General features: G+C 43.3%; 1 protein-coding gene and 1 pseudogene across 3 annotated transcripts in view; one reads left to right on the forward strand and one right to left on the reverse strand.

Moving 5' to 3' along the window:
• Positions 1 to 25,451, forward strand: part of ZNF536 (zinc finger protein 536) — a 602,875-nt gene that overhangs the window by 313,053 nt on the left and 264,371 nt on the right. The gene's annotated exons all lie outside the window — the stretch shown is intronic.
• On the reverse strand, positions 23,544 to 25,101 carry LOC143941340 (uncharacterized; annotated as a pseudogene).

A 25,451-nucleotide genomic window follows, 5' to 3' on the forward strand; every position in this document is an offset into this window, starting at 1 on the left:
CCCATCTGGCCATCTTTGAATGTCTTCCGCGTGCACAAATGTGCTGAAGCCCTCTGCCAGGTCTTTGGGACCTGGCCGCGACCTGTGGCACATCCTTGCATGGTGCACACAATGCTGATATTTGAGAGCTGGGTAATTGATACATAATGGATCCAGCTTTGAAGGCAAAAATTAATGATTTACTGAAGAGTTTGGAAGCTGAGTAACATCAGGGGCCGTGCTTCTGATGACGTATGTTTGTGACGAAACGTGCATGGGGGCGGAACTGGGAGTCATGACGTCACCACACATGCTCAATCCCAAATCACATTGTGGAATTCTTGCTTTGTTACACGTTGTTTTTTTTTAACGTTTTCTGAAGCCCTTTCTGAAGCCCTCTGCTAGGTCTTTGGGACCTGGCAGCGACTTGTGGCACATCTGTGCATGGTGCACACAATGCTGATATTTGAGAGCTGGGTAATTGATACATAATGGATTCAGCTTTGAAGGCGAAAATTAATGATTTACTGAAGAGTTTGGAAGCTGAGTAACATCAGGGGCCGTGCTCCTGATGACGTAGTTTGTGACGAAACGTGCATGGGGCGGAACTGGGAGTCATGACGTCACCACACATGCTCAATCCCGAATCACATTGTGGAATTCTTGCTTTGTTACACATTTTTTTTACGTTTTCTGAAGCCCTTTCTGAAGCCCTCTGGCGGGTCTTTGGGACCCCGCAGCGACCTGTGGCACATCCGCGCATGGTGCACACAATGCTGATATTTGATAGCTGGGTAATTGATACATAATGGATCCAGCTTTGAAGGCAAAAATAAATGATTTACTGAAGAGTTTGGAAGCTGAGTAACATCAGGGGCCGTGCTTCTGATGACGTAGTTTGTGACGAAACGTGCATGGTGGCGGAACTGGGAGTCATGACGTCACCACACATGCTCAATCCCGAATCACATTGTGGAATTCTTGCTTTGTTACACGTAGTTTTTTTTAACGTTTTCTGAAGCCCTCTGCCGGGTCTTTGGGACCCGGCAGCGACCTGTGGCACATCCGTGCATGGTGCACACAATGCTGATATGTGAGAGCTGGGTAATTGATACATAATGGATCCAGCTTTGAAGACGAAAATTAATGATTTACTGAAGAGTTTGGAAGCTGAGTAACATCAGGGGCCGTGCTTCTGATGACGTAGTTTGTGACGAAACGTGCATGGTGGCGGAACTGGGAGTCATGACTTCACCACACGTGCTCAATCCTGAATCACATTGTGGAATTCTTGCTTTTTTACACGTTGTTTTTTTTAACGTTTTCTGAAGCCCTTTCTGAAGCCCTCTGCAAGGTCTTTGGGACCCGGCAGCGACCTGTGGCACATCCGTGCATGGTGCACACAATGCTGATATTTGAGAGCTGGGTAATTGATACATAAAGGATCCAGCTTTGTAGGCGAAAATTAATGATTTACTGAAGAGTTTGGAAGCTGAGTAACATCAGGGGCCGTGCTCCTGATGACGTAGTTTGTGACGAAACGTGCATGGGGGCGGAACTGGGAGTCATGACGTCACCACACATGCTCAATCCCGAATCACATTGTGGAATTCTTGCTTTTTTACACGTTGTTTTTTTTAACGTTTTCTGAAGCCCTTTCTGAAGCCCTCTGCTAGGTCTTTGGGACCCGGCAGCGACCTGTTGCACATCCGTGCATGGTGCACACAATGCTGATATTTGAGAGCTGGGTAATTGATACATAATGGATCCAGCTTTGAAGGCGAAAATTTATGATTTACTGAAGAGTTTGGAAGCTGAGTAACATCAGGGGCCGTGCTCCTGATGATGTAGTTTGTGAGGAAACGTGCATGGGGCGGAACTGGGAGTCATGACGTCACCACACATGCTCAATCCCAAATCACATTGTGGAATTCTTGCTTTGTTACACGTTGTTTTTTTTTACGTTTTCTAAATAAAGAATTATATCAAGGATTTTACACTATGAGAGCCTGCTACTCTTTTTTTTTTTTCTTAATTCCCAGGGACCCTGAGCAGTAGAGACAGGGAGCTTGATAATTGATAGATAATGGATCCAGCTTTGAAGGCAAAAATTCATGATTTACGGAAGAGTTTGGAAGCTGTTTGAAAGTTTGGAAGCTAGGTAACATCAGGGGCCGGGCCACTGATGACGTAGTTTGTGACGAAACGTGCATGGAGCGAAAGTGGGAGTCGTGATGTCACCACACATGCGCAATCCCAAATCAAATTGTGGAATTCTTGCTTTGTTACACATGGTTTCTAGCATATCTTAAATAAGGAATTGTATCAAGGATTTTACATTATTAGAGCATGGTGCTCTGTTTTTTCTTAATTCCCTGAGAGCATGAGTGGTAAAGACAGGGAGCTTGATAATTGATACATAATGGATCCAGCTTTGAAGTGTTTGAAATCTGAGTAACATCAGGGGCCGGGCCCCTAAAGACAAGTTTAATGACGAAACGTGCGTAGGGTGGAACTGGAAGTCGTGACTACGTATGCGTGATCGTGAATCACATTGTCTGATTCTTGCTGATGCAGATTGTTACACGTGGTTTTTAGCATTTCTTAACCACAATAAAGAATTGTATCAAAGATTTTACACTATGAGAGCCTGGTGCTCTGTTTTTTCTTAATTCCCGGGGACCCTGAGCGGTGGAGACACGGAACTTGATTTTTGATACATGATGGATCCAGCTTTGAAGGCAAAAATTCATGTTTTACTGAAGTGTTCGGAAGCTGAGTAACATCAGGGGCCCGGCTCGTCATTTGTGACGAAACGTACGTAGGATGGAAAAAGAAGCTGTGATGTCACCACACATGCTCACTGCATTGTGGGATTTGTAGTTCTAGCTGATGCCTATTGTTAAACATGGTTTTTAGCTTTTCTTAGCCACAATAAAGAATTGTATCAAAGATATTACACTATATAGCGCCAACAGTTTCAGAAATCACAAGGCGAGAGCTGCAGTTACACTCCACAACGTTCAGTGAGAGCTGATTGAAGGGAAGGGACACACCCCCCTTCACGCAGCACACAGGAACAGAGCTGAGGCTGTCACTCACAGGTAGTGTGCTGAAGCTTCCTCCCCTGTCACCTTTTTACCTTTTTGGTGTCAGGAAACCTTTGCAGAAGCGACTTATTTTGACGCTCTGGATTGAGGCAAGTACACACTATAGAGGGATATGCTTTGTTCATATTTCATGTCTGAGGCAACCCCAATCTCGGTAAAGAGCCGATGACGCGGCTCTTTACCCATGTGATCGTCTGTGTCCAATCACAGCCGATCACATGTAAACAAGGAAATGGCGGTTATTGGCTCTCGTCGCCTCACACTGACAGAGTGGAGAGCCGATCAGTGGCAACTCCTCACAGGGGAGACCTGCACAGATAATCAGTGCCCTGATTACCAATGTAGCCCCAACAGTGCCCACCAGTGATGCCAGTTTGTTCCCATCAGTGATGTCAATCTGTGCCCATCAGTGATGCCAGTCAGTACTGCCTTTCAGTGCTCATTAGTGCCTGCTTATCAGTGACGCCTATCAGTGCACATCAGTGCTGCATATTATTACCCCCCTCAACAGTACCGCCTCGTCAGTGCAACCTTTCAGTTCCCATCGGTGCCACCTATTAGTGCTCATCAGTGCTTCATATTAGTGCTGCATGTTAGTGCCCCCTCAACAGTGCCGCCTATCAGTGCCCAAAACTGCCACCTATCAGTGCTCATCAGTGCTGCATATCAGTGCCCATCAGTGCTGCCTCTCAGTGCTGCATATTAGTGCTGCATGTTAGTGCCCCCTCAACAGTGCCACCTCATCAGTGTCCATCAGGGCTGCATTTCAGTGCCCATCGGTGCCCATCAGTGCTGCATCTTAGTGCCTCCTCATCAGTGCTCATCAGTGCCGTCTCTCAGTGCTCATCAGTGCTGAATATTAGTGCTGCATGTTAGTGCCCCCTCAACAGTGCCGCCTCATCAGTGCAGCCTATCAGTGCCCAACACTGCCACCTATCAGTGCTCATCAGTGCTGATCAGTGCCACCTATCCGTGCCCATCAGTGCTGCATATTAGGGCCCCCTCAACAGTGCCACCTCATCAGTGTCCATAAGTGCTGCATATCTGTGCCCATTGGTGCCCATCAGTGCTGCATCTTAGCGCCACCTCATCAGTGCCCATCAGTGAAGGAGAAAAATTACTTATTTTCAAACTTTTCTGGCAGAAACTAAGAAAAACTTCTCATCTTTTTTCTAATCATTTGGATCTTTTGCAAAAAAAAAAAAACCCCAGTGGTGATTAAATACCCCCAAAAGAAAGCTCTACCTAAATAAATGCATACGGGTACAGTGTTGCGTAAATGCGTGTGACTCCGCTGAAAGATGAAAATTGGCCTGGGCAGGAAGGGGGGTAAAAGCACGGTATTGACGCGGTGAAACCAAAAAAAAAATAAAAAAAAAAAACATTCACCTGATCCGATTGGCTCACACACGAGCACCCTTTAACTGCGCCGGTATTGCTTCGCCTCGTATATTAAAAAAAATATATAAAAAATTATAAAAAATAATACTCGGCGAGCGCGCCTCATTTGGCACTATACAAGTTCAATGCCGATTTTTTTTTTTTTTTTTACCCCGAAGCGACATCTCTCTTAACGGCCCACATGGGGGTGGGGGGGGGGCGAGTGAAATGTCTTTCGCTGACGGTCCTAACCCCGCTTGTTATCAAAGTAACTTCCAGCTTATTAGCGACAAAGGACTTTTATCCTTTTGTGTTGCCCTATTTGCCAGGGCTTCCTGAATTAAACGACCATTTCCTGCTCTTTATATGCATGACCACATCTGGGCAGGCAGCTCACAGCCCTGTTTCCTAATAACAATCACCTTCTCTCTCAGTCTCCCTTGATTGTGTCTAATTCAGTCTGACAGATAGTGCCTGACAACTAGCCTGCCTTCCCTCCCTCCGTGACCTGAAGTTACTCACAGCACTTATATAGTCTGTCATTTTTAATATTTGATTTCATTTTAAGTTATGTGTTTTACCGAGAAGATGAAACAAAAAAAAAACGGGAGCTTGTAATGGAACATAAATTTAACCCTTCTTGCGGGAGAGAGCAGAGCCCCAACGCCGGCATCCTCTCCCTCTCTCTCTCTCTCCCTCTCTCTCTCTCTTTTTCTATCTTGGCATTCTATTATGCACAGAATAAAATAACATTAATTTATGGAAGAAAGAGAAGAGAAGGGGATTGTGGGATTGCGTGTTTTATTTGTCGGCTCAGAGATAATCTTGCCAGTAACAAAGGAGGTATAGGCTGCTTATCGAGAGGTTATGCTTAAGTGTGGTGATACAGTGTGCAAGTCCATGATGGGAATTTCTGCAACCGGAGTGGACTTGGTTATTTTACGGTTTTGTTAACGGATGAATTCTCCCGGGGGGGGGGAGGTGCCACCGGGCTCTAGGGAATGGATAGGTTTTATGTTCAGGGATGTCTCTAATGGATGCCTAGCCTGCATTGTCATTGGTTGGACAGGTTGAGTTCTACATGATGGCACTAGTCTCTGGTGAATGGATAGGCTACATTCCAAGTGAGGTCACAGATCTCTAGTGAATGGATAGGCTACAATCTATGTGATGTCACCGATCCCTAGTAATTGGATAGGCTGCATTCTCAGTGATGTCACCAGTCTCTAGTGAATAGATAGGCTACAATTTCAGTGATGTCACCGATCCCTAGTAATTGGATAGGCTGCATTCTCAGTGATGTCACCAGTCTCTAGTGAATGGATAGGCTACAATCTATGTGATGTCACTGATCTCTACTAATTGGATAGGCTGCATTCTCAGTGATGTCACTGATCTGTAGTGAATGGATAGGCTGAATTCTCAGTGATATCACCCATCTCTAGTGAATGGATAGGCTACAATCTATGTGATGTCACTGATCCTTAGTAATTGGATAGGCTGCATTCTCAGTGATGTCACCGGTCTCTAGTGAATGAATGATAGCACCAGTCTCTAGTGAATGGATAGGCTACAATCTATGTGATGTCACCAATCCCCAGTTATTGGATAGGTTGCATTCTTAGTGATGTCACCAGTCTCTAGTGAATGGGTAGGCTGAATTCTGAATGATGGCACCAGTCTCTAGCGAATGGGTAGGCTGCATTCTCAGTGATGTCACCGGTCTCTAGTGAATGGATAGGCTACAATCTATGTGATGTCACTGATCCCTAGTATTTGGATAGGCTGCATTCTCAGTGATGTCACTGGTCTCTAGTGAATAGATAGGCTACAATTTCAGTGATGTCACCGATCCCTAGTAATTGGATAGGTTGCATTCTCAGTGATGTCACTGGTCTGTAGAGAATGGATAGGCTGCATTCTCAGTAATGTCACCGGTCTCTAGTGAATGGATAGGCTACAATCTATGTGGTGTCACTGATCCCTAGTAATTGGATAGGCTGCATTCTTAGTGATGTCACCAGTCTCTAGTGAATGGGTAGGCTGAATGCTAAGTGATGGCACCGGTCTCTAGTGAATGGATAGGGTACAATCTCAGTGATGTCACTGATTTCTAGTAATTGGATAGGCTGCATTCTCAGTGATGTCACTGGTATGTAGTGAATGGATAGGCTGAATTCTAAATTATGTCACCGGTCTCTAGTGAATGGATAGACTACAATCTCAGTGATGTCATCAGTCTCTAGTGAATGGATAGGCTACAATCAATGTGATGTCACTGATCGCTAGTAATTGGATAGGCTGCATTCTCAGTGATGTCATCAATCTCTACTAAATGGATAGTCTGTATTCTCAGTGATGTCATCAATCTCTAGTGAATGGATAGGCTTCATTCTCAGCGATGTCACCGGTCTCTAGTTAATAGGCTGCATTCTCAGTAATGCCATCAATCTCTAGTGAATGGTCCCAAACAAATGGATCAATCCAGTCTGAGCATGTTAAACACATATCATAGTTAGCATTCTGGTTGTAGACCTAAACAATCTTTTGTTTTGCTGGACTTTTAAAAATTTTTGCTAAAAGCTTGTTTAAAGCTACAGCCATCACTCCCATGAAGATCATTCTCCACACACCCATACTAGAGATGAAGAATTCTCCTATGGTCTTCAGTGCAGGTGCTGGAAGCTTGTACAATGCTCTGCAAACACTGCCTAAGTGCCCGCTGCACATGTTTGCTCCTCAGATCAGCGTGTACACACCAATGCTGGCATGAGCCGGGCCTTTCCTCCAACTGGTTTATCCAAAAACAAAAAGATACCAGCTGAATGAAAAGCAGATTTTTTTTTTTTTTTTGCTTTGTATAGTTAAAACCAACAAATTCCTCGTCTCCCCTTTAAGTGCAGGGCATTGCTTCCACTCGGCCAGCAACCAAATAATGAAATTAATGGAGATTAGTGGGTTTTGTGTACAGAACCTCTGCCGACTAATAATCACACAGCTGATTGGATCTGGGAAGACAGGTCTCACCAGTGCCCATCTGGTGACTTAATGCTGGATTATAACGCTGTAAACTGCTTCTGCCATTGCTCCGGTTACTATTCTTAGTGCATGTAAATACAACCTCACACCGGGAGTAATCAAAAACTCTGTAATTACATTCACATCATCCCTTTTCATCAGAGTTAAAGGGGAACTACAGCCGAGTGAAATCTCACCAGCAAACATATGCAGTAAGCACGTCAGGCTGAGTGCAGATTCTTTTATTTAATAGTTATCTGCACTGGGTGCACTGAACGTTACAAGGTAATTCCTTCAACTGAAGGTGCATTGAATGTTACAAGGTAGATACTTTAACTTTACGTGCACTGAATGTTACAAGGTAGTTCCTTCAACTGTAGGTGCACTGAATGTTACAGGGTAGTTAGTTCAACTGTAGGTGCATTTAATGTTACAAGGTAGTTCCTTCATCTGTAGGTTCACTGAAAGTTACAAGGTAATTCCTTCAACTGTAGGTGCATTTAATGTTACAAGGTAGATACTTTAACTTTACGTGCACTGAATGTTACAAGGTAGTTCCTTCATCTGAAGGTGCACTGAATGTTACAAGGTAATTCCTTCAACTGTAGGTGCATTGTATGTTACAAGGTAGTTCCTTCATCTGTAGGTTCACTGAAAGTTACAAGGTAATTCCTTCAACTGTAGGTGCATTTAATGTTACAAGGTAGTTCCTTCAACTGTAGGTGCACTGAATGTTACAGGGTAGTTAGTTCAACTGTAGGTGCATTTAATGTTACAAGGTAGTTCCTTCATCTGTAGGTTCACTGAAAGTTACAAGGTAATTCCTTCAACTGTAGGTGCATTTAATGTTACAAGGTAGATACTTTAACTTTACGTGCACTGAATGTTACAAGGTAGTTCCTTCATCTGAAGGTGCACTGAATGTTACAAGGTAATTCCTTCAACTGTAGGTGCATTGTATGTTACAAGGTAGTTCCTTCATCTGTAGGTTCACTGAATGTTACAAGGTAATTCCTTCAACTGTAGGTGCATTTAATGTTACAAGGTAGTTCCTTCAACTGTAGGTGCACTGAATGTTACAGGGTAGTTAGTTCAACTGTAGGTGCATTTAATGTTACAAGGTAGTTCCTTCATCTGTAGGTTCACTGAAAGTTACAAGGTAATTCCTTCAACTGTAGGTGCATTTAATGTTACAAGGTAGTTCCTTCATCTGTAGGTGCATTGGATGTTACAAGGTAATTCCTTCAACTGTAGGTGCATTGGATGTTACAAGGTAGATACTTTAACTTTACGTGCACTGAATGTTACAAGGTAGTTCCTTCATCTGAAGGTGCACTGAATGTTACAAGGTAATCCCTTCAACTGTAGGTGCATTTAATGTTACAAGGTAGTTCCTTCATCTGTAAGTGCACTGAATGCTACAAGATAGTTCCTTCAACTGTAGGTGCATTGAATGTTACAAGGTACATAGTTACATAGTTACATAGTTAGGTTGAAAAAAGACACAAGTCCATCCAGTTCAACCACAAAAAAAATAATAATAATAATAATATCATACAATCCCATATACCCAATTCTATACTCACAGTTGATCCAGAAGAAGGCAAAAAACCCCAGCAGCGCACGATTCAATTTGCTAAAGCAGGGGAAAAAAATCCTTCCTGATCCCCCGAGAGGCAATCGGATTTTCCCCGGATCAACTTTACCTATAAATGTCAGTACCCAGTTATATTCTGTACACTTAGGAAATAATCCAGGCCCTTCTTAAAGCAATCTACTGAGCTGGCCAGAACCACCTCTGCAGGGAGTCTATTCCACATTTTCACAGCTCTTACTGTGAAGAAACCTTTCCGTATTTGGAGATGAAATCTCTTTTCCTCTAGACGTAAAGAGTGCCCCCTTGTCCTCTTTGTTGACTTTAAAGTGAATACAGTTCCTTAAACTGTAGGTGCACTGAATGTTACAAGGTAGTTTCTTCAACTGTATGTGCACTGAATGTTACAAGGTAGTTCCTTCATCTGTAGGTGCACTGAATTTTACAAGGTAGTTCCTTCAACTGTATGTGCACTAAATGTTACAAGGTAGCTCCTTTAACTGTAGGTGCACTGAATGTTGCATGGTGGTTCCTTCAACTGTAATTGCAGTGAAAGGTGGTTCCACAAAGTATTGACTCAGAGGGCTGAATACAAATGCACACCACACTTTTCAGATATTTATTTGTAAAACATTTAAAAAACATTTATCATTTACCTTCCACTTCACAATTATGTGCCACTTTGTGTTGGTCTATCACATAAAATCCCAATTAAATACATTTAAATTTTTTGGGTTGTAACATGACAAAATTTGGAAAATGTCAAGGGGTGTGAATACTTTTTCAAGGCGCTGTATACTGAATGTTACAAGGTAATTCTTGGCAGTTGTGTGTTCATTGAAAGTTACAAGTAGTTCCTTGCAAGTCTAGGTTCAAACATTTTACAAGGTAGTCCCTTGCATGTCACGGTCAGAGGTCAGATCCTGAGGCCAGTAGCTATAGCAGTAGAGAGGCGATCACCGACCAGCTGGATATATACAGAAGCAGGTCACCCTGGCGAGTGACACAGGCTCACTTAAAGGTGAGGGGTCTAAGCACTAACCCATGTTCACCAGAGCTCCTGATGTAGATGGGTTTTCCTGTGTGCTAGTAACAGGTTGCCATCTTCAGGATCGGCTCACCAGGAGGTGAGCAAGCCAGGGTCCAGTAGCAGATATAGCAGGTTGAGATCAAGCAGAAGCAAAGTCAGTAAACAAGCCAAAGTTCAGTAACAAGTGGTTGCAGGTTTGGGATCAAGCAGAAGCATAGTTCAGGAACAAGGCAAAGGTTGGCAACAAGTAGTAGCGAAGATACGGGCGGCAGTTGGAGTGACACGAATGAGATACATGGCTGGAGAGAGCACAATAATCTGGCAAACAGAAAGTGCAGAGACATGGCTTAAATCAGCAAGTTCATGGGAGGAGCAAAGAGTTCAAAGTTCAGAAGAAACAAGGTACAAGACAGGACTGTCCAATGGGTCAGACAGGGAGATGTCCAGCAATTTTAAGGTGGCTCAGCAAGAAGAGACATTGCCAGACACAGGAGAGGTCGAAGGTTCAGACCCGGGTCCTGACATTGCAGCTCTAGGTGCACTGAATGTTGCAAGGTAAATTTTGGCAGTTGTAGACGCATTGAATGTTACAAAGTAGTTCCTTGCAGCTGTAGATTCATTAAATGTTGCAAGGTAGTTAATTGCAAGGTCTAGAAGCACAGAATTTTACAAGGTAATTCTTGGAAGTTGCAGGTTAATTGAAAGTTACAAAGTAGTTCCTTGCAACTGTAGGTGCATTGAATGTTGAAAAGTCATTTTTGGCAGCTGTATATTTATTTAATGTTACAAGGTATTTTCTTGCAGCTGTAGATTCATTGAATGTTATAAAACATGCCCTTGCAGTTGTAGGATTATTGAACGATAAAACGTAGCTCCTGGCAGGAGAACAAGATTCTGTCCAAGGGATGTAGATGGGAAAGGGACCACTTCTGGATTCTGTGCTCTGTTCTTAATGCACGGTCCTTCCAAAGGTTTGAGGATAAAAAAACCATCACATTTATATGTTCTTGTTGGACCTCCCATTCCTAAACCCTTGGCATTATTAAGGAGTTGATCTTTCACTTTTGTGGCTATAGTACCCTCCACCCTTCTGGGAAGACCTTCCACAAGATTTTTAGGGTGTGTATGGGGGAATGTGTGTCCATTGGGCCAATAGAGTTTCCGTTAATGTTGACCCTTTTGGGAAGACTTTCTACAAGGTTTTGGGGTGTGTCTGTGGGAATTTATACCAGTTGAGTCAAAAGAACATTTAAGGGGTCAGGTACTGATGTTGGATGAGAAGATCTTGTTCCAATTTATCCAAAAGATGTTCAGTGGGATTAGCTCAGGGCTCTGTGAAGACCACTTGAGTTCCTCCACATCAAACTCATCAAACCATGTCTTTATGGAGTTGGCTTTGTACACAGGGCAAAAGCAATTCTAGAACGGATAGGACCTTCATCAAACTGTTCCCACAAGGTTGTGTCTTTGTAGTATTAACAATATCCTTCACTATAAGTACCTGAACTCCATCAATTGGAGGGACATTCAACTACTTTTGGCCATATAATGTTGTCTACCTTTGAAGAAGATTAGTTGGGTTCTCACTATGAGCCCCTCACGGTAAATCTTCTCTTCCCCTCCGTGTTTGTATGAGGTCACGTTTGTGATCGCTGGTCTTATATGACTTTCAAGTTAGTATCATTGCCTCACGGTAAACCTTCTCTTCCCCTCGTTGTTTGTATGAGGTCACGTTTGTGATCGCTGGTCTTTTACGACTTTCAAGTTAGTATCATCATTGGTCGTACATCTGAAAATGTTCAGGTCTTCAGACCTGGGACCCTCATGAAATTTACCTCCCTCAAATTGTCCTGAATTTACAGCTGGATAGGCTGACAACATAAAGGCACAATTGGGAGACAGGGACAAAGGGTTGTCACCCTACAGCAGAAAGAGCCGGAACAAGGACGTTCATGGCACCTCATATGGATGTACCGGGCACAAGGTTTTGGAGTTCCTCCACACCAAACTCATCAAACCATGTCTTTATGGAGTTGGCTTTGTACACAGGGCAAAAGCAATTCTAGAACGGATAGGACCTTCATCAAACTGTTCCCACAAGGTTGTGTCTTTGTAGTATTAACAATATCCTTCACTATAAGTACCTGAACTCCTTCAATTGGAGGGACATTCAACTACTTTTGGCCATATAATGTTGTCTACCTTTGAAAAAGATTAGTTGGGTTCTCACTATGAGCCCCTCACGTTAAAACCTTCTCTTCCCTTCTATGTTTGTATGAGGTCACGTTTGTGATCGCTGGTCTTATACAACTTTCAAGTTAATATCATGGCCTCGCAGTAAATCTTCTCTTCCCCTCCTCGTTTGTATGAGGTCCCGTTTGTGATCGCTGGTCTTTTACGACTTTCAAGTTAGTATCATCATTGGTCGTACATCTGAAAATGTTCAGGTCTTCAGACCTGGGACCCTCATGAAATTTACCTCCCTAAAATTGTCCTGAATTTACAGCTGGATAGGGTGACAACATAAAGGCACAATTGGGAGACAGGGACAAAGGGTTGTCACCCTACAGCAGAAAGAGCCGGAACAAGGACGTTCATGGCACCTCATATGGATGTACCGGGCACAAGGTTTTGGAGTTCCTCCACACCAAACTCATCAAACCATGTCTTTATGGAGCTTTGTACACAGGGCAAAAGCAATTCTAGAACAGATAGGACCTTCATCAAACTGTTCCCACAAGGTTCTGTCTTTGTAGTATTAACAATATCCTTCACTATAAGTACCTGAACTCCATCAATTGGAGGGACATTCAACTACTTTTGGCCATATAATGTTGTCTACCTTTGAAGAAGATTAGTTGGGTTCTCACTATGAGCCCCTCACGGTAAATCTTCTCTTCCCCTCCGTGTTTGTATGAGGTCACGTTTGTGATCGCTGGTCTTATATGACTTTCAAGTTAGTATCATTGCCTCACGGTAAACCTTCTCTTCCCCTCGTTGTTTGTATGAGGTCACGTTTGTGATCGCTGGTCTTACACGACTTTCAAGTTAGTATCATCATTGGTCGTACATCTGAAAATGTTCAGGTCTTCAGACCTGGGACCCTCATGAAATTGACCTCCCTAAAATTGTCCTGAATTTACAGCTGGATAGGGTGACAACATAAAGGCCCAATTGGGAGACAGGGACAAAGGGTTGTCACCCTACAGCAGAAAGAGCCGGAACAAGGACGTTCATGGCACCTCATATGGATGTACCGGGCACAAGGTTTTGCTAGGGGACATACTGTAGATCCAGACTGGTAGTCTTTAACAAAAATAAAAAATAAAAAAACACAGAAAAAGCCATTTTCTACTGCAGATGTGAATTTTTTTATTTTTATTTTATTTTATTTTTAAGGTGATGAGCATAAATTGGCTATTCTTAAGTGAACAGACAGACCTGTCACAGACTGATGAGCAGTAATAGAAAGTATATTATTGTTGGTGTAAAATTTGTCGGATTCTTTAACATGCAGCGACTGTGTAATTTAACGAGCTCCTGGATCCAATTTAAAAAAAAAAAAAAAAAATCATGATGTGGTCACAGTGGGGGGGGATGGGGGGACGACAGTCCGAGCTTAGTAACTGGTGTATATGAGATTTCTTGGTACCGGTGGCATGCTTTGGATGGCGTACATATTATACACTCTCAATGGGGAATCACTTTAGCGTTGATTCAAGCAGATACAGTAGACATTGATAGAAGGTGAAAGAGGGCTAGAAGGTGCAGGGCAATAAAGTAAACCTGTCATGGGGCCAATGCCTTTTTTCGTTGGCTCCCTGGGTATCATATTCTTCCTCTGGCTTTATTAAAGAGCTAGTCATATCAAGTAAACATTATTATACTAAAAAAGTCCACTGCCTGGAAGAAGCTCTTCTGTTGTCTTTTTCTACCTATCTCATGCAAGTCTTCTTTTACCTAAACCAGTATTCAAATTCTATTTAAGGCCACCTTGATACCTGTCCAATGCGTTGCAGTGTGCACCGCGTTAAAGCATGAATGCTTGACCTGTGGCCCTCCAGGTAATGCAGAACTACAAGTTCCATTAAGCATTGCAAGGCTGAACAGTTAAAAGCATGATTCCCAAAGGCAGAGGCATGATGGCACTTGTACTTCCACAACAGCTGGAGGGCCACAGGTTGAGCAGCCATGTGTTAAAGCCAAGCTTAGCCCCCCAAAACAATACTTATCTCCTTGGTGCCTACCTGCAGTAGTTTCATTCTGCCACTAGATGTCCACAGTCTGACTGAGGACATACTGTAAGTGTATGCTGTTATGGACCCACCTCTGAGGAACATCACCACTGCATAGTGCGTTAACAGTGTAATACCCTGTAGTAATGTCATTCTGCCACTAGATGTCCTCAGTCTGGCCGATGACATATTGTAAGTGCAGGGCGTCATGGGCCCACCCCTGAGGAGCATCCCCACTGCATCTTGGGTTTAAGAGGAAGTAAAGGCAATAAAAAAAGAAAGATGCAACCTGCAAGGCAAAGGCATAATGAGCTAGTATGCATAGCATACTAGCTCATTATGAATAACTTACCTGAGAATGAAGCGGACCTCCGTCTTCATCTTCGCTGCTGCCATGTATCCCGCAGTGACTTCCAGGTCTCACTGCTCCGGCGCCGGAGCCGTGATTCGCCGGAGCCGCAATGACGTCACTCCCGCGCATGAGCACGGGAGCCGGCAGGAGTAGCATATCGCCGTGATCTGCCGCCTGCTCAGTGCGCCTGCACGCTGCTGTCTACGGCACATGTCTTTTTGTAAATATCTCCTAAACCGTATAGGTTTAGGAGATATTCTTTGGACCTACAGGTAATCCTTAATCTAGGCTTACCTGTAGGTCAAAGTGGTTTGTAAGGGTTTACAACCACTTTAACAGTGTAATCCCCTGTAGTAATGTCATTCTGCCACTAGATGTCCTCAGTCTCACCCTGAGAGGACATACTGTAAGTACAGGGTGGCATGAACCCACCCTTGAGGGGTATCATCTCTGCATACTGTACTCATAGTATATTGATCCAGAGAGCGGCACTCATGATGTCACACAGTCTGCATCATTGAAGACTGCCCACTGGCAGGAGAATATCTGAAGCAAAAAAGGACCCTGCAGGTCATTTGACTGGTCTGAAGACATCTGGAAAAGATCAATTATATATATCTTGGAGTTGGGTTTTAAGGCAGCCTGACCAATGACATATTGTAAGTGCAAGTCGTCATGGACCCACCCCTGAGGGGAATCACCTCTGCATACTTTACTCATAGTGTATTGATGCAGAGAGCGGCACTGATGATGTCACACAGATGTCACAGTCTGCATCTGCATCCTGTTCACCGGCAGGAGAATATCTAAAGCGAAAGAGGATCCTGCGAATCATTTGTAATCCCTTTATAAATCTGCCACTAGATGTCCTCAGTCTGACCAAAGACATACTGTAAGTGCAGGGAGTCATGGACCCACCCCCGAGGGGCAACACCTAGCATTCTGTACTCATAGTGTAACGATGGCACTGATGATGTCACACACCTTAAACGGGGCCTTAGGGTTTACATCTACTTTAATTTCGGTTTGGCCATCTATATAACCCTTCCTCCCCATGGAGGGTGCTTTTTTTGGTGTGCTTGCAGCATGATAGTCGCATGACAAAACACGTGGCAATTGCCTGCCCGCTACCCGCGCTTGGGGTACCATTACCATTTAATAGTAACACAAGGGTGATGTGTCCAATCGTATGGCAAACCGCAACAGAAAATGCACGCTTTGCAGCACATTTTACGTAAACGCGCGTTCGCATTTTCTGTGCGGTTTGCCATACGATTGGAAATGCAGAGATGTGAACGGGGCCCTTACGATTTACATCTACTTTAATTTTAGTCCGGCCATCGTTTTTTTTTGTTTTCGGGGGTAGATCTGTAGAAAGACGAACCTGCCTTTTCAAAGGTGCAAAGCGCGTCTGTCTCCAAAACGCAAGCCAGGGCCGAATAGTTTACAAGTAGCATATTTACCCGAGAAATTTCATCCAAGCTTTCACGAATCCAGCCAAACAAAGAGGATTCCTGTGTTTGTACCAAGTCGCCGAAATCTGCCGAACAGATGTCAATAATACCTCTGTTCAGCATTAATATACATAAACAATTGAACTTGTTTCTCATTACAGCATTTATATAGCCGCAATCAGTAACGTCAAGTACATTTCATCCAAATAACATGTGAAACAACAAAGAAAAAATAAATTTGCAGAGGAAAAAAAAAAAAAAAAGAAAGAAAGAAGACGATATAATAATAAAATAAAGAGAGAGCGGGATCTGAGGACACGGAGATGGGAACACTTTGGAATCTGCAATACATGTATAGAAATATGTTTAATAACCTTTTATTTCTACGGAAATCCTTTGTCTAGATTTAGGTATGCTAAAGGCCGGGCACAATGTGCAGTCGGTTTAGGATGGCCGTAAATGCCCCAACGCACTGCGTATCATAAACATTTGCAGCCCCTTTGCAGTCTAAATGCACTCCAGCATGGCAGTTCTTGATGAGGTGGTGATGGTGGCAACCAGTGATGGTGGCACCAGTCTGTGCCTGGGGCAGCTGACCCCCCTGCCCCCCCCCCTTTGTCCCAGCCTGTGTTATGCGTAATTATAAGGCCATCTGCATGGCATTTCTCAATGAAGATATAATAATGGTGGCACCCAGTCTATGCCTGGGGCAGCTGACCCTCCTGCCCACCCTTTGTCCCGGCCTTGGTGACAACAGTGGACCATACCTGCGTTATGTGTAATTTTACGGCCATATGTATGGCATTTCTCAATGAAGATATAATGATGGTGGCAACCAGTCTGCCCCTGGGGCAGCTGACCCTCCTGCCCCCCCTTTGTCCCGGCCTTGGTGACAACAGTGGACTATACTTGCTTTATGTGTAAATATAAGGCCATCTGCATGGCATTTCTCAATGAAGATATAATAATGATGGCAACCAGTCTGCCCCTGGGGCAGCTGACCCTCCTGCCCCCCCCCCCTTTGTCCTGGCCTTGGTGACAACAGTGGACCATACCTGCGTTATGTGTAATTATACGGTCCTATGTGTGGCATTTCTCAATGCGGATATACTGACCCCCCCCCCCCCCCCAATAGAAACAGAAATAAAATAAGATAAAACAAAATATTAAAAAAAATAACTATATGTATATCAAATATATATATATATATATATATATATATATATATATATATATATATATATATATATATATATATATACATATATATATATATATATATATACATATATATATATATATACATATATATATATATATATATATATATATATATATATATATATATATATATATATATATATATATATATATATACATATATATATATATATATATATATACATATATATATATATATATATATATATATATATATATATATATATATATATATATATATATAGATATCTATATATATATATATATAGATATAGATATACAGAGCGTCCCTCTCAATATAAATCAAATAATTTTAAAAGAAATGATAATATAGAAATAAAAGAATTGATAAAAAAAGTGTAAAAAAAAAACATGCTTAAATAAAAAATTAAACATATAATAAATAAACATATATAAATATATCGAGGTCCTCCCTCAATATACACAGAAATAAAATAAGATAAAACGAAATAAAAAAAAGATAAAAAAGATGTAAAAGAAGCACGCATAACTATATATATATATATATATATATATATATATATATATTTATATATATCTTGAGGGTCTCCCTGAATATAAATAAAATAATTTAAAAAGGAATGATAATATATAAGTAAAAAATTGATAAAAAATTGTAAAAAAAACATGCATAAAAAAAAAATATATATATATATATATATATATATATATATATATATTGATATTGTATACCCTATAGCTATATTACATTTATACACCTCAGAGTTTTCATTTAAAGATAACAGATCTGTAACATTGCATTTTTTATTTTTTTTGTTCTATTTAAAAAAGAAAAAATCCATTGCTGTTATGGCGTATTGATTTTGGTTAGGGCTTCCATTAACCGGCCAATCTAAGTCTCCTAAGTGATGTCAGGATAGTTATGCGTTTTGCAGCGGATCGAGCTGTTAGACGTCGTTTTCAGGATTCAGTCGGCATCCAAAAAAAAAAATGTGGCTCCTAAATTATTTCTAAATATGGAATTCAGGGCAGCTTAGCGGACCGGGCGCCACCGAAAGAAAAAAAAAAAAAATGACAACGTGCCACCTCCGCGTTTTTAAAATATTAACGTGGTATTGGAAATAGTATTTTTGGAGCGGAACCCAAGGCACCAGAGGATAAGTGACATCAGTGTCGGCAGCTGGTCGGTCTGATATAATGGAGCGGCGAGCCCTCCGCAGCCTCGTTCTCCGCGCCTCTATGCTAATTAGCATTCTGTTGTGGCCGTTGCACTGAAAACATATAATCTGTAGTAGTGTACTGTACAGCTGTAAACACACATTGCTTTTTGTCTCTTCTTTCTCTCCCTCCCGCTCTCTCCGCCGGTCTCTGGAGATGGTGTTGTCGCTGACATGTGTGTGTGGGCCAGAAGTCAAATTATCGCGACTAAAATAGCTGGTGGTAGCTGGGCGCTCCCGATGCCTGGTCACATTTATATCGATGACTATTTCTTTTTTTTTTCTTTGCTACGAATTCAATTCACTAATCGCTGTTTTTTTTTATTTAATTTTTACAATGGTAGGAACATTGAGATCTAAACCCTCTGTATCCAACCTGTGGCCCCTTTAATTTTTATTGTGTGGCCCTTGGACCATAGGCAAGGGAAAAATGTCTAAAAGATGATGGGGCCCAAGAGCTAGACTGTATGTATCAAAGAGCCTACAGGCTTGAGGTTGGGTACCAAGGATTTATCTCTAAGTTTACCTAGCAAACCGCAATTGGATAGATGATTAGCGTTGTTTATTTTGTTAAAAAATGTGAAAGCCAATTATCATTTTCCTTCCACTTCACAATTCTGTGCCACTTTGTGTTGGTCTATCACAAAAAATCCCAATAAAATACAAATTACGTTTTTGGTTGTAACATGAAAAAATGGGGAAAAATTCAAGGTTGTGTGAATACTTTTTCAAGGCACTGTACCAAAACAAGGATTACACCATTTTCTTACATCTAGGCAAGGAAAAAAATTGCTACTGGCTGCTGGGGCCTGAAGGCCACACAGTAAGCCCCAAAGGACTACATGCGACCCAAGGGCTATTGGTTGGACAGGCATCATCCGTGGTCACCATCTTCCTCCTGGACTGAGATACCAACTTAGTGAGGACACACCTTCTTTGCTCTCACCGAGGAGACATCTAAACAAGTCACAATGACTACTGGCTGCTGTGGCCCGTAAGAACCAAAGGGCTGCAGGTTGGACAGGCATCATCCAAGGTCATTATCTTTCTCCTGCACTGAGATACCAGCTCAATGACGACACAATTTCTTTCACTGTCACTGAGGAAACATCTAGGCAAGGAAAACAATGACTACTGGCTGCTGTGGCCCAAAGGCCACATAGTAAGAGCCAAAGGGCCACATGCAGCCCAAGGACCGCTGGTTGAACAGGCATCATCCAAGGTCACTAGCTTCCTCCTGGAATAAGATGCCAATTCAGAGAGGACACAATTACACAACAAAATAAATACCTTTCACTAAGGCATGGAAAACAATGATTGCCGGCTGTGGTAGCCTGAGGGCCACACAGGAAGAGCCAATGGGCAGCATGTGGCCCGAGGGCCACAGGTCATGCAGGTGTCACCCAGGGTAACCATCTTTCTCCTGAACTGCCAGAGATGACTCACTGTCACTAAGGAAATATCTAGACAAGGAAAACAATGACTGCCGGCTGCTGTGGCCCAAGTCCTTTTAGTAAGAACCAAAGGGTTGCATGTGGCCTGAGGGCCACTGGTTGGACAGGCGCCATCCTGGGTCACTATCTTCCTCCTAGACTGTGATACTAGTTCAATGAGGACACAATTTCCCTCCCTGTCATTGGGGAAACACCTGGCCATGGAAAGCAATGACTACTGGCTCTGGTGGCCACACAGAAAGAGCCAATGGGCTGCTTGGAGCCCAAAGGCCACATGTCGTGCAGGCATCACCCAGCCTCACCATTTTCCTCCTGAACTGCAATGCCAGCTCAGAGATTACACACTGTCACAAAAAAAAAAAAACATCTAGGGAAGGAAAACAATGACTACTGTCTGCTGTAGCCCAAGGGCCACATAGTAATAACCAAAGCACTGCATGCGGCCCAAGGGCCACTGGTTGGACAGGCATCATCCAGGGTCACCATCTTCCTCCTGATTGATATGTCAGCTCAGAAAGGACACAATTTCCTTCCTGTCATTGAGGAATCACCTGGGCATGGAAAACAATGACTACTGGCTGCTGTGTCCCGAGGACTGCACAGAGAATACCAAAGGGTGGCACGCGGCCCTCGGGCCACAGATTGAGCACAATTTTTCCTAAACACATGAAAAATGCATCAAAATTGCTTAAAAAATGCATGAAAACATTTAGACGGTATTAAACTGCAAAGAGCTACCTGGCTACCAATGGGAGCCTCGGAGTTCCCCTTTAATGCACACATTGAAATTCCTTCTCACTTGTGTCCCCGTTGCGGAGCGTGTGCGTGTGTGTTCCTGTTGTCAAGACTTGGAAAGGAGTCTCTATAGCTAAATAAAATATACAGCTCATGTTTTAACAAAAACAGTTCAAAAGTTCAGGATTTGGGATGTTCTTCAGTAGATTTTGTATTTATAGAAGGCCGACAGAAGGAGCAAATCAAAGATTGATAGAGATGTTTAGAGAGAGCTGTTAACACAAGCAAATCAGCACAGGCGTCTTTTTGCAAAAAAAAAAAAGAAGAAAAATGAAGACATCTTTATCGCAATTCTTCTTTTCTCGAGGAGGAGATATAAGCCGGATTTTCTCTTATTTCTCAGATCTATTGTCATTTCTTCCCACCTACAGCCATAGGAATACCGAAGAATGTCCCTGACTTCAAAGGATAGCCCTTAAATTAGGAAAGGTCCCTGACCCTTGCACTAAAAAAAAAAAAAAGAAAAAAAAAAAAGAAAAATGAAGACATCTTTATCGCAATTCTTCTTTTCTCGCGGAGGAGATACAAGACGGATTTTCTCTTATTTCTCAGATGTAGCGTCATTTCTGCCCACCTACAGCCATAGGAATACCGGAGAATGTCCCTGACTTCAAGGGATAGCCCTTAAATTAGGAAAGGTCCCTGACCCTTGCACTAAAAAAAAAAAAAAAAAAAAATTTGAAAATGTTTTGTAACATTAATTTCTTCAAGTGGACCCATCGTCATGTTTTCATGTCAAGTACTTGCATGCCAAGAAACATGTAAGTGAAATATTACAACGTATTTATTTATGTAGTTATCTTAAAGTGGAGGGCCACCCTGAAAAAAAAAAAATAAAAAAAAAATTTGAAAAAAATCATAAAAAAAAAAAATGAAAGAAAATTTTTTTTTTTACTTACCAGAAATGCCTGTTGCTAGGCACATCATCCTAATCTGCCTCTTCCTCCTCCATGGAGATCTTCTTTCTTCTCTCCTCCGCGCGGCGTCTTCTGGGTAATGGGTCGCGCTGTGTTCTGGGAACTGTGTGTCCCAGAACACAGCGTGTCCCATTCACAAAGCGCTGCGCGACTCGCGCATGCGCAGTAGGAAACGGGCAGTGAAGCCCCAAGGCTCCACTGCCTGTTTCCCTTACCCAAAATGGCGGCGCCGGGACCCGAGACCGAGGGATGGGTCAGCCTCGGGCGGCCGACATCGCGGGCGCCCTGGACAGATAAGTCTACTTATTAAAAGTCAGCAGCTACAATGTTTGCAGCTGCTGACTTTTACATTTTTTTTTTCAAAACCGGCCCTCCTCTTTAAAGGGGAAGTCCACCTTAACACTAAAATTGCTACATTTACAGGCCTCCACAATCTAATGCCCCGTACACACGATCAGATTTTCCGACAGCAAATGTTGGATGTGAGCTTGTTGGCTGAAAGTCCAGCCATGTGTACTCTCCATCGAACATTTGTTGTCGGACTTTCCGCCAACAAATGTTGGCTAGCAGGTTCTCAAATTTTCTGCCAACAAAACGTTGTTGTCCGAATTTCCGAAATTGTGTGTACACAAGTCCGGAGCACAAAAGTTCACGCATTGCTCGGATTCAAACAGAAGGAGCCGCACTGGCTATTGAACTTCCTTTATCTCGGCTCGTCGTACGTCTTGTACGTCACCGCGTTCACGCCTTCGTAATTGTTGGCCAACATTTGTGTGACCGTGGGTATACAAGACAAGTTGGAGCCAACAACCTTCGAACAAAATTTCACTGTTTTTTTGGCGGAAAGTAAGATCGTCTTTACGGGGCATAAGACTAACCTATCTATCCCTGTAAAGAAGGAATCACTATACATACCTTTTCTGAAGTTGCTCCGGTTTTCAGCAGAGGACACAGCCGACAACGGCTGGGAAAGGCCTTTCAATGTCGGCTGTGTCTTCTCCACCCGTCTCCGCAGCAAAGCTGCCGCTTACAGCTCAGTGCAGGGCCGTACCGAAGCAGCTTCAGAAAAGGTAAGTATACTGATTTTATCTTTACAGGGATAGATAGGTTAGTCTTGGATGGTGGATGCCCTGTAGAGGTAGCGTTTTTAGTGTTAGGGTGGACTTCCCCTTTAAAGCTGATTATATTTTGCATTCCCTTGTTCCTCCCTCAACTCCATCAACATAGTAATGATTTTTATTTTCCTAAAATCCGTTATTATGACATATGTTATTTAAACATCACTGGGTCCCTGTACTTCTCTAAACAGTGCAGGCAGATCATGGCTGGCGGGAGGGGATGGCGTGGGGGCTGTACATAGCTTCCAAGACATTACAGCACCCTGCACCAGTACTCCTCTCAAGGACCCTCAGCCATAATACAAGCAGTGGGAGGGATTATGCAAATATCAAAATGCCTTGATGGGTGGGTGTTAGTCTGGAGCAGTGGGCGGTACTAGGCAGCTGTATTTGCATGTAAACTGCCCTGGGTAACACCACTGCTGACCTCCTTCTGACCTGCTATTGACCGTTTTTAAGCTGCTTCCAACATCTTCGGAGCTGCTTTTGACCCCCTTCTGAGTTTCTTCTGACCATCCTCTGGGCAGCGTTTAAACCAAAACCCTTCTGACTTCCGTAGCGGCTTCAGACCAGTTTCTGAGCTGCCTTATATCCACTTGTAAGCCCTCAATCTTTTTTTTCTGATCTAATTCTGACCTCCTTCTGTCTCCTTTCTGAGATGATTTTGACCTCCTTTTGAGCTGTTTCTTACCATCCTCCTGTAGGCTGCTTTGGCCAAAACCCTTCTGACCTTCTTAGTGGACTCAAACCACTTATTGGTTTGCTTCTTGTAATTTCTTCACAGCTTCTTCTTACCTCCTTCTGTTTCCCTTCTGAGCTGCTTCTTACCTCCTTCCATCTCCCTTCTGAGCTGCTTCTGACCTCCCTCCATCTCCCTTCTGAACTGCTTCTGACCTCCCTCCATCTCCCTTCTGAGCTGCTTCTTACCTCCTTCCATCTCCCTTCTGAGCTGCTTCTGACCTCTCTCCGTCTCCCTTCTGAACTGCTTATGGCCTCCTTCTTTCTCCCTTCTGAGCTGCTTCTGACCTCCTTTCATCTCCCTTCTGAACTTCTTCTGACCTCCTTCCATCTCCCTTCTGAGCTGCTTCTGACCTCCCTCCGTCTCCCTTCTGAACTGCTTTTGACCTCCCTCCGTCTCCCTTCTGAACTGCTTATGGCCTCCTTCTTTCTCCCTTCTGAGCTGCTTCTGACCTCCTTTTATCTCCCTTTTGAACTTCTTCTGACCTCCTTCCATCTCCCTTCTGAGCTGCTTCTGACCTCCCTCCGTCTCCCTTCTGAACTGCTTCTGACCTTCTTCCGTCTCCCTTCTGAACTGCTTCTGACCTCCTTCCATCTCCCTTCTGAGCTGCTTCTGACCTCCTTTCATCTCCCTTTTGAACTTCTTCTGACCTCCTTCCATCTCCCTTCTGAGCTGCTTCTGACCTCCCTCCGTCTCCCTTCTGAACTGCTTCTGATCTCCTTCCGTCTCCCTTCTGAACTGCTTCTGACCTCCTTCCATCTCCCTTCTGTGCTTCTTCTGACCTTCCTCCATCTCCCTTCTGAGCTTCTTCTGACCTTCCTCCATCTCCCTTCTGAGCTGCTTCTGACCTCCCTCCGTCTCCCTTCTGAACTGCTTCTGACCTTCTTCCGTCTCCCTTCTGAACTGCTTCTGACCTCCTTCCATCTCCCTTCTGAACTGCTTCTGACCTCCTTTCATCTCCCTTCTGTGCTTCTTCTGACCTTCCTCCATCTCCCTTCTGAGCTTCTTCTGACCTTCCTCCATCTCCCTTCTGAACTGCTTCTGACCTCCTTCCATCTCCCTTCTGAACTGCTTCTGACCTCCTTTCGTCTCCCTTCTGAACTGCTTCTGACCTTCCTCCATCTCCCTTCTGAACTGCTTCTGACCTCCTTTCGTCTCCCTTCTGAACTGCTTCTGACCTCCTTCCGTCTCCCTTCTGAACTGCTTCTGACCTCCTTCCATCTCCCTTCTGAGCTTCTTCTGACCTCCTTCCATCTCCCTTCTGAGCTTCTTCTGACCTCCTTCCATCTCCCTTCTGAGCTTCTTCTGACCTCCTTTCGTCTCCCTTCTGAACTGCTTCTGACCTCCTTCTATCTCCCTTCTGAGCTTCTTCTGACCTTCCTCCATCTCCCTTCTGAACTGCTTCTGACCTCCTTCCGTCTCCCTTCTGAACTGCTTCTGACCTCCTTCCATCTCCCTTCTGAGCTTCTTCTGACCTCCTTCCATCTCCCTTCTGAGCTGTGTCATGCTGCTTTGAGCTGTTTCCTTATTCCTATTGACATATAATGTATGCCAATCACTGTATCCACCCTGAGACAATATTGCCCACTATGAGGCCAGACTCATAAACTCAACAGCGAAGTGTCCCTGTAAATTATTTTAGTACCTTGTCAGCCATCCGCTGGTCTGCCTTCCCCATTCACGAGGGCCACTCAGGACTGAAGAATTCATTCCAGCACTCGCAGAAATCTCGGATTTTCAAGACGTTTTCCTCTTTATTCTTTGCTGTAAAACTAATGTGAAAAGATGATTTCTTTCTATGCCGCATTGCATTTATTTCATGCGCACCTCTCTAACTGGCGGAGATTTAAAGATAG

The sequence above is a fragment of the Lithobates pipiens genome, unplaced genomic scaffold, assembly GCF_037356315.1.
Source record: "Lithobates pipiens isolate NorthernLeopardFrog02 unplaced genomic scaffold, aLitPip1_a1.2 Scaffold_10, whole genome shotgun sequence".
In the NCBI taxonomy this organism is placed as follows: Eukaryota; Metazoa; Chordata; class Amphibia; order Anura; family Ranidae; genus Lithobates; species Lithobates pipiens.